Raw genomic sequence first — 9,925 nt, 5'->3', positions numbered from 1 at the left:
AGATGAAACATTCTTTGAATGTAAATGTTGTTTGAAGAAATAGGAACCCACGCATAAATTATAGTTGTACAAAGGACTCTAAATCATTTATGTATTGGATGTACAAGCTTTATGCCTGTATTAAACAGAATATAACATAAAATTAAACATTAACAAGAGAATGCTGTACATGAAAACAACATTAATATTAGAAAATGGTTACATTTACAGTGAAAGTAAACAATATACATTCATTACATTACAGCCAACTTGTTTGAACAAGTAATATGCATCTATAAATTGTATTTACCTGAAGATGAAGATTTCCTTACATTATAAACAACATTTAATAATTAGAACAACCTGTTATATGATGAAACATTTCACACTGATTAAAGATGAAGCTTACAGACATACTGAGTATAATCATATAGATTCTTGATGAAATATTTGAAGAAATGTATGCATTCTTTGATTGTAAATAGTACATAAAGAATCTGCACACAAAATATAGGTGGTAATAACATTTTTATGCAGAAATTTGTTGAATTTACAAACCATATCTTTGCAAAGTAACATTACACATTCATTTAAGACTTGAGCTTTCTTTATACAACTGTTACCTCTTCATATCACTTCTTTCCACAAGTAATAAGCACTAATGTTTTGAATATCTAAATTGTATGTTTTAATTTTACATAATATAATGATTTCTTTTCATTTCACACAACACGAATTATGAAAACAACTTGCAGTATGAGTAAACATTTCACAAGTGACTAACCATGAAGCTAAATGTCAAATAAATGAACAATATAATTGATACTAGATGAAACATGAAGGAAGATGAATGTTTATCACTATACACAAAAAATGCAGTAAGAAATCATACTCTTATGCATTAGTAAGTTGAATATACAAGCCATATATTTGTATTTATCAGAGTATAAGAATATCTTTACATTTAACACAATTTTTACATGAATGTAAGTTTACAATATCATGAAATTTTTTGCATTAGTGAAAGATTCAGCGCAGTAATTAACTGAATGAAAACATTCATTCACAAATGATTGATATTGAATGTTACATGAAGGAATACATTTATATTAAAGCTTGCACTCAATTATATATTCAATTTAACATATTAACAGACAGTATTTGTACTTAACTCAGTATTTACAGTAGAAATTGTTAGAATTTGAAAGACATTTCATTTTTTACACTGCTTAAAGAATTTAGAAGATACATTACACATTGTATTAAGGAAACTAAACAACTTGTGCATTCATTAACACAATTTGACCTACTTTGAAGTTCATATGAAGTATACAAGAACATTTACAGCTTTTACTTCACTAATTTGACATTCTTTACACCAAATTTAGTTGTAAATAAGAATTACTTCAAAGAACACTTGAATTCTTTCTTCGAATGCATATAAATATGAACTTTACCAGACATTTATCTTAATTTACTAGAATTTAAGTGCTTGACCTACTTTTAGGTTTGAATCAAGTATTTAACAACATTTGAAGGTTTTATTTCATTATTTTTATAATATTTACACCAAATTGAGTTCTAAATAAGAATACATTCTGCAAATACAGGTATTTAACTTAATTTCAGCGTATTTAAAGCTCTATAAATTTGTATTTGAGTGAATTAACATGTTACTTGACATTTTAAATTCAGAAACAATTTCATAAATATCAACATTTTAATAAAAATTCACAAAAAGTAATTAAAGAAAAGTCAAAATGTAAACATTTTAAGGAAAAACAGAGATGCGCGATTTTCGGCAAAGTCCTAATAGGAGCACGCGATAAGGTGAAATTTTCTACTAAGTCCGACGATGTGAGAAGTCGCGTTTTTCAGCAAAGTCCAAATCAGAACGCGCGATAAGGTGATAGTCGCTTCGCGAGTTTTCCGTCAAAGTCCGACGATGTGAGATTTTCTGCAAAGTCCGATACCGGAGCACGAGAAAGTGAGAAGTCGCTACCCGAGATTTCCTTCTAAATGCAAATAGGGGAGAAGTCGCGATTTTCTTCAAAGTCCAATCACCGAGAAGAGCGCTAAATACTACGTCGCACTAGTTTGGCGAAACGGGTTGCCAGTGCACAATTTTTATTATTTTCGCCCGCGGCGGCTTCTTCCGGTCGCCTGGTGGCTGGGCGAAGCGCGCGCCACTCGCGATCACGAGCGGAACATAAGGGATCGTCCGTAGCCCTATATGAGTAGCAGGTGACTGCTGGAAACAGTGGTCGATCGCGAGACAGAATGCGTTTTAAAAACGCGTCGTAATCTCGCGTACCTGTCTTGGGTCTCGGCAACGGGATTGGGTTGTTAGTACCGGTTGGCTACCTCCGGGAAAGCGGTCCTCTAACGTTGACGGTGGGTCTGTCGTGCCCGATCGGATCGGTTCTCGGTTCTTTATGGGTCGGTCGGACGCTGCCTCCGGGATAGAGGGTGTTATTCTTCTGCTACGAAGGCTGCGATCGGCGGGGAGGTATTCTCCGTCTTTCTGGCCGCTTCCAAACTATCTCAGCCTCTCTGCGAGCGGCTCGGCCCCCGTGCCGTTGACGCGACGAGCAGAACCGTACTTAAAGGAATTGATTGGTTTTCTGCATCTGTGTCCAGCGCACATATCTTCTCGATGCCTCCGCACTCGCCCCGCGGCGTTGAAGCCGTCGGGGAAGTCGTGAGACTATAGAACCTCTGTAGATTGCACGGGGAATACCTACACAAAAAGCGAGATTGACTGAGGGATCCTCCGTAGTCGAGGCGTCCCCCGCGACTGAAAATGTCGCGACTCGTGAAATGTAAGGATTCGGAGTGCATTTTCCGAACGTTCGTATGAACGATGGAAGTTACCTGGTTGATCCTGCCAGTAGTCATATGCTTGTCTCAAAGATTAAGCCATGCATGTCTAAGTACATGCCGTATTAAGGCGAAACCGCGAATGGCTCATTAAATCAGTTATGGTTCCTTGGATCGTACCTTACTACTTGGATAACTGTGGCAATTCTAGAGCTAATACATGCAGCAGAGCTCCGACCTTCGGGAACGAGCGCTTTTATTAGACCAAAACCAATCGGGCCTCGTGTCCGTCTCTTGTGGTGACTCTGTATAACTTTGGGCTGATCGCACGGGCTCGTCCCGGCGACGTATCTTTCAAGTGTCTGCCTTATCAACTGTAGATGGTAGGTTACGCGCCTACCATGGTCGTAACGGGTGACGGGGAATCAGGGTTCGATTCCGGAGAGGGAGCCTGAGAAACGGCTACCACATCCAAGGAAGGCAGCAGGCGCGCAAATTACCCACTCCCAGCACGGGGAGGTAGTGACGAAAAATAACAATACGGGACTCTTTTGAGACCCCGTAATTGGAATGAGTACACTCTAAATCCTTTAACGAGGATCCATTGGAGAGCAAGTCTGGTGCCAGCAGTCGCGGTAATTCCAGCTCCAATAGCGTATATTAAAGTTGTTGCGGTTAAAAAGCTCGTAGTTGGATCTCAGCTCCGGCCGGACGGTCCGCCTACCGGTGGTTACTGTTCGCTGCCGAGCGTTCAGGGGGCTTCTGTCTATGATCTTCACCGGTTGTGGGCGGAGACCCTCACGTTTACTTTGAAAAAATTAGAGTGCTCAAAGCAGGCGCGACGCCTGAATAATTGTGCATGGAATAATGGAATAGGACCTCGGTTCTATTTTGTTGGTTTTCGGAACACGAGGTAATGATTAAGAGGGACAGACGGGGGCATTCGTATTGCGACGCTAGAGGTGAAATTCTTGGACCGTCGCAAGACGAACTACTGCGAAAGCATTTGCCAAGAATGTTTCCATTAATCAAGAACGAAAGTTAGAGGTTCGAAGGCGATCAGATACCGCCCTAGTTCTAACCATAAACGATGCCAGCCAGCGATCCGGCTGTGTTCCTCAAATGACACGCCGGGCAGCTTCCGGGAAACCAAAGCTTTTGGGTTCCGGGGGAAGTATGGTTGCAAAGCTGAAACTTAAAGGAATTGACGGAAGGGCACCACCAGAAATGGAGCCTGCGGCTTAATTTGACTCAACACGGGAAAACTTACCCGGCCCGGACACAGGAAGGATTGACAGATTAAGAGCTCTTTCTTGATTCTGTGGGTGGTGGTGCATGGCCGTTCTTAGTTGGTGGGGCGACTTGTCTGGTTAATTCCGATAACGAACGAGACTCTAGCCTACTAAATAGACGTTCCCATCCTCTTGTAGTGGGACGTTCTTCTTAGAGGGACAAGCGGCGTTTAGCCGCACGAGACAGAGCAATAACAGGTCTGGGATGCCCTTAGATGTCCGGGGCCGCACGCGCGCTACATTGAAGGAATCAGCGTGTGCTTTCCCTGTCCGAAAGGACTGGGTAACCCGTTGAACCTCCTTCGTGCTGGGGATTGGAAAGTAGATACCCACGAGTCCCCCGGTTTACCCGAGTGGGTGTAAAACCATCAGAGGGGACACGGGGAAAAGATCCACCCCAGCGCGCCGAAGATCCCGCGGGCCAGTCCAGCCCGACGGACAGATTTATTTTGTCCAAAGAAATTCTACAAGCATTGCCCCGACACGGGCAGTATTTAATTACATGAACTGATTAACATAATGGTTCTTGGTAATACAACGCTCTACCCAACAGCTGGGGAGTTAAAACAATTGCCCTGTCGGGGCCAGCAGAACTGACGAACAAAAAACTAAAATAACGAAAAAAAAAATAAAAAAGGCAGAACTGACAAACTAAAAGCAGAACTGAAAAAAGAAATAAATGCAGAACTGACAAGCGAAAATAAACTTATAACTGAAATAAAATAACATCCGTTACTAATCCTTAATACACATGGGCCGTGGAGGAGGAGGCAGGCCCATCGGGCTTTTACTAACCAGATGGATGAATGAATAAATGAAGGAGTGATATTATTTAAGTATTAAATTTTAAGTTTACTTAGGTTTTGATTACTGTGTTTTGTATTGTTATTGATATGTTTGGTGATCATTAGGTAGATTGAAGGAAAGAGGTATTGTACTATTTAATTTTATTTATTTCGTTATTAATTTTTTCCTGCATCCCCTAACTTCATCTCATTACATTTCATCGTACCATCGGAACCCCGGGTATGTAACATTTAGCTGTTTTTTATCTTTTCTTTTCTTTTATTTTCAGGTGTGGATGGGGACCAGACCAGAAGGATGCCGGGGGCCCCCAAAAGGCAGGTATAAGGTTTTTATATAATTAATTATTAATAATTTAATTAAATTAATCCAACCCGCCCCCCGGCCGGCAGTGGTAGCCAGCCGGGGGGCTTATTTTTTAAAGGATTTTTACTATCCCGTGTCCCGATGGACTTTGAAATAGATGGCAAACTGAGACCAGGTCCAGTCAGAGGGGGAATCTAGGCCTCAACCTCTCCAACACGGCCAAGCGTACCATCGGTATTAGAACTTCGTTGGTATCACACATCAAAGGAAAAAGCAACACATCAATAGGACGACACATGTTAAAACACATAAAAACAGGTTAAAATTACAAGTACACAAGAGGTCTACTTCAAAACACATTAAAATCACATGACTACATAAAAACACATCAAAATGGACGAAATGGACACAACAAAGCAAGACACACTCACGAACATGATGGAGACGTACTGGTCCTGATCCCTAAGAGGCCCTTGTAAAAGATTAAAATCTTACGAGTCCCAGAGGAATGAGTCCCAGGGTAAAAATTTAAAGCTTAAAAACTTAAAAGTTAAAAGATAAAACACTATAAAAAACACTATATAAAGGGGGGTGGCAGAGATATTGATTGGTGTGGTGCTGCCTCGTAGCTATCTCATTATACTGACCTGGACAGTTGCGGTTAAGTTAAATTCAGTTGTAAAAATAAAAGTTAATATTGGTGGAGAGCGGCATGTAAATATGTAAAAATATTTAAAATATCCAAAGTTTAAAAGTATCATGTCAATGTCATAGTTTAAAAGTATATGTCATTAAAATATGTAAATGGTATGAGTTCTATATACAATGAAAGTGAGATGATGTATTTAAAAGTAATAACTTAGTAGTCAAATAAGTAAAATTCCCAGGTAAAATACATGCCAAGTCCAGTTTTTAAAAATAAAGGAGTAAAAACCTAATGATAGTCATTAATTAAAATTTAATTATGAAATCATTAAAAAAATTCCATAAAAGTTTTATTAAAAATCTTTATAATTATTGGTGCCCAGAGGGAGGATGGTGTGATTGTCTATTATAATCTAAAAAAAAAAAAACCTCGATTTTATAAAAATAGTCCTTAAACTAAAATGATAACATGCGTTACCCCATAAAAAGTCTAATTAATTATGCAACCCCTAGTGATTGGTTCTATCTAAGTAGAACAGGTGTGTTAACAGTCGTCCTTAATAGTTTGTCTTCTAAGTGATGCAGTGCGCCATGCATTGCGCTCCGTTGTTTGGCAGGGTTTCTTAAATCAAAGGGAAGTTTCATTTAAAAGTTTCTGTAATAAAATTTGTCCTACTATAGAACGGTAGAAAGAAAAAGAATTTTTCTCCTTTCCTCCAAACGAGTCGGAGAAAGTCGGTTGCCTGCAACCCATCTCAAGTAAGAAAAAAAGAAAAGTGCGTTTATGGATAAAATTATCATTAAAACCAAGTAGGATAAAATACAATTTCATACCATCAATCCGAGTCTCCAGGACTGGTGAGAGCATCGCAGATTGCGCCACTTATTAAAAAGCATTCTCTGATTTTGGCGACAGCCTGCCTATTATGTAGTACATTTTTAAACCAGGCCCTCCTATGTTCCATCGCCGGAGTTAATAAATGAAATTTTTTAGTATGTGGGCAATGGAATAAATAGTGGTCAGGATTACCCTCCTGACCACAAGAACAAAGAGGAGAACCTAGCTTGTGGAATCTACATAAATAGGCGGGGAAGGGACCATGCCCACTTAAAAAGTAAATTAAAAATTTGTTAATAATTAAAAATTTTTCATCCACCATGTCTATAAAATCCCTTACTCTGATCCCGGAGGGGGAGTCGTAGTTATTCCAGTATTTTTTCCATTCCCCCAGGGTCCAGGATTTAATTTTTCTTTTTAGAAAAGAGTAAGGGGCGGGGATGGATATTGGGATCCCGTGTTTGGTGGCCTCTTTAGCTTTTTGGTCGGCCAGTTCATTTCCTAGATTTCCAACATGGGCTTTTACCCATGAGAGGCCGACCATGTGTTTGGCGGAACTCATGTTATTTTTAATTTTGTTTACAAACCCAGATCTGGAGTTGCCACTCATCAAAGCAGAGATTGAGGAAAGGCTGTCTGTATAGATATTTGATTTTTCGTTTTTTCTGACGGCCCATTGGGCCGCGAAATCTATGGCGGCCAATTCCGCCTGGAAAACAGAGTTGTAAACATCTAATTTGAAAGTGTGATTTTCTATATTTATATTATTGTTAAAAACACAGACGGCAAAGCCAGTTTCTTCATCAATTTTTGAGCCGTCTGTGTAGATTTCGTAAATCGCGTTGTGTATAGATTTGGGGAACTGTATAATTTTATTTTCTGCCTGAATGTTTCTAATATTGATGTTTCTGTCTAATTCGATATTTTCTATTATGTCATTGTGTTTGTTACAGTTGGCAATCCAGATCTGAAATTTTAGGAATTCCGCCTTGGCCACTATATGAAGAGGGGGGATTCCCGTTAATATGTTTAAGACATTGGTGGATGTCGTTCGATATGCCCGGGTGAACCTGGTCAAAAAAATTCTCTGAATTGAGTGGAGCTTCAAGGTCTGGGTTTTAGTAAGAGCCCCGCCCCAGTTACTTGCACCATAGAGCAGGGCTTTTTCAATGACGGTTTTATACCAGACCTTAATTATATTTTTATCGAAGCTCCACTGTGATCGTATCACCCGGCTAAAATTAGCAGTTAAAATCTGTGATTTTTCAGTTAGGGATAAAATATGGGCTGTCCAAGATAGTTTATTGTCAATTATGACCCCCAGAATTTTTAGGCTGTCGCATATTCTAATGTTGTTACTATTTATTTTAAAAGTGGGTTTTTTGTGTAAAATGGTGGAACCTCTTTTGGAAAAAGTCCTGGAGGATACACTCCGAAAGATTATGGCCTGGCTCTTTTCTGTGGATAGCTTTAATTTTAATTTCACTAGATTATTGTTGACGATGGCCAAAGTATTATTTACGTTAATTGGTAGTTCATGTGAGGTTCGGCCACCGACAACTAGAGCCAGGTCGTCGGCAAAAGCCTGTATGTGTACCTCCGGGCTATTGTATGATAGTATATGATTTATATAAAGGTTCCACATAGTGGGCGCAATCACCGAGCCCTGGGGACAACCTCGGTAGCACCATCTTGTAATGTTAAAATCGTCATTATTGAACGAAACCGTTCTTTCCATTAAGTAAAAATATAGGAAGTTCTGATAAAAATGAGGTACCCCGTAGCCCTCTAATATTTGAAAGAGGACCGGCCAGTTCATGTTGTCGAAGGCTGATTTAATGTCCAATGAAAGGAGGGCCACGTGTTCATTTTGTATTCTTGATTTAATTTTGTTTATTAAGTTATGGATGGCCAGATCGCAACTTCGGCCCTCCCTGAATCCATATTGATGATCGTGTAAGATCTTGTTGCGATCTAGCCAAATGTTAAATTTATTTATGAACAGCCTTTCGACAATTTTGCCTAAAGTGGGCAGAAGGCAGACCGGCCGGTAAGAGGAGCAGGAACCAGGGTCCTTACCACTCTTGAGTAAGAAAAAGACCCTGGCGTTCCTAAGGCATTCGGGGAAGTAGTTATGTTTAAAATATACGTTGAAAAGATTTAATAAAAATTGTTTGTCTATATTAAAAACCGCTCTCCACATTCGATAGTCGATCCTATCAAGCCCCGGGGCTTTGCCGCCTTTGAGGCTCCCAAATACCAATTCCAAATCATAAACGTTGAGAGCCTCCGAATCACCGGGTTTAAAGTTGTAGTTGAGGGAGTCGATGGGGGTCTTCCCTGGGAAAAAATGATCCATAATGGCGTTAATTTTGTCTTGATAGTTGTTGTTGGGATCATCATTCGGGTTCACTCTGATTTCGCCCCCATCTGAGTTTTTGTTAAATACTAGTTTAAATAGGAACCCGAATGTCTCGTTGTAATTTAGGCAATATTTTTCCCAGGCCTCCCTTTTGGTGATTAAAAGTTGTTTTTTATAGGCGGCCCGTTCTTTCCTATATTCTATCCCCGAGACCAGGATCAGACCATCATCTATGTTGTCCTTAACATGTTTCCGGTATTTTTTATAGAGCCTGTTTACCCTATTGCGGCGCTCCCTGAGGTCATTGTTCCAGAAGCTGAATTTTTTTGCTGTTTTTTTAGGTTTTTTCTTTAGGTTTTTAAGAGCGCATGACTGTATAAAATTGCAGAAACTATTGGTGAAACTGTTGATCTTGGTGAGGCTGTCAGCTTTTTGTAATTTTTCCTTATAAGTTTTTAAGTTTTTTCTGACAGCCCTGATAAATTTATTAATACCGTATTTGCTTTTTAGATAGTAGTCAGCCTCTGGAACGTCTTCTAATTTTAGTTTAAAATAAGGGGATTGGAAAGTGTAATTGATTCCATGAACGAGGAATTCCCAGTAAGCACGAGTCATCAGCTCGTGTTGATTACGTCCCTGCCCTTTGTCCACACCGCCCGTCGCTACTACCGATTGAATGATTTAGTGAGGTCTTCGGACTGGCGCTCGGATTGGCCTTTTGGTCGAGCCGGTGTGCCGGAAAGATGACCAAACTTGATCATTTAGAGGAAGTAAAAGTCGTAACAAGGTTTTCGTAGGTGAACCTGCGAAAGGATCATTAATTATAAACTATTATGTTTAAACGAGGAGCTTTTTTAAGTTCCTTGCCGGTACTGGTTC

Source organism: Argiope bruennichi, chromosome 9 (genome assembly GCF_947563725.1).
Source record: "Argiope bruennichi chromosome 9, qqArgBrue1.1, whole genome shotgun sequence".
Classification (NCBI taxonomy): Eukaryota; Metazoa; Arthropoda; class Arachnida; order Araneae; family Araneidae; genus Argiope; species Argiope bruennichi.
The sequence above is the reverse complement of the archived record's forward strand: the minus strand, read 5'-3'. Positions refer to the sequence as shown.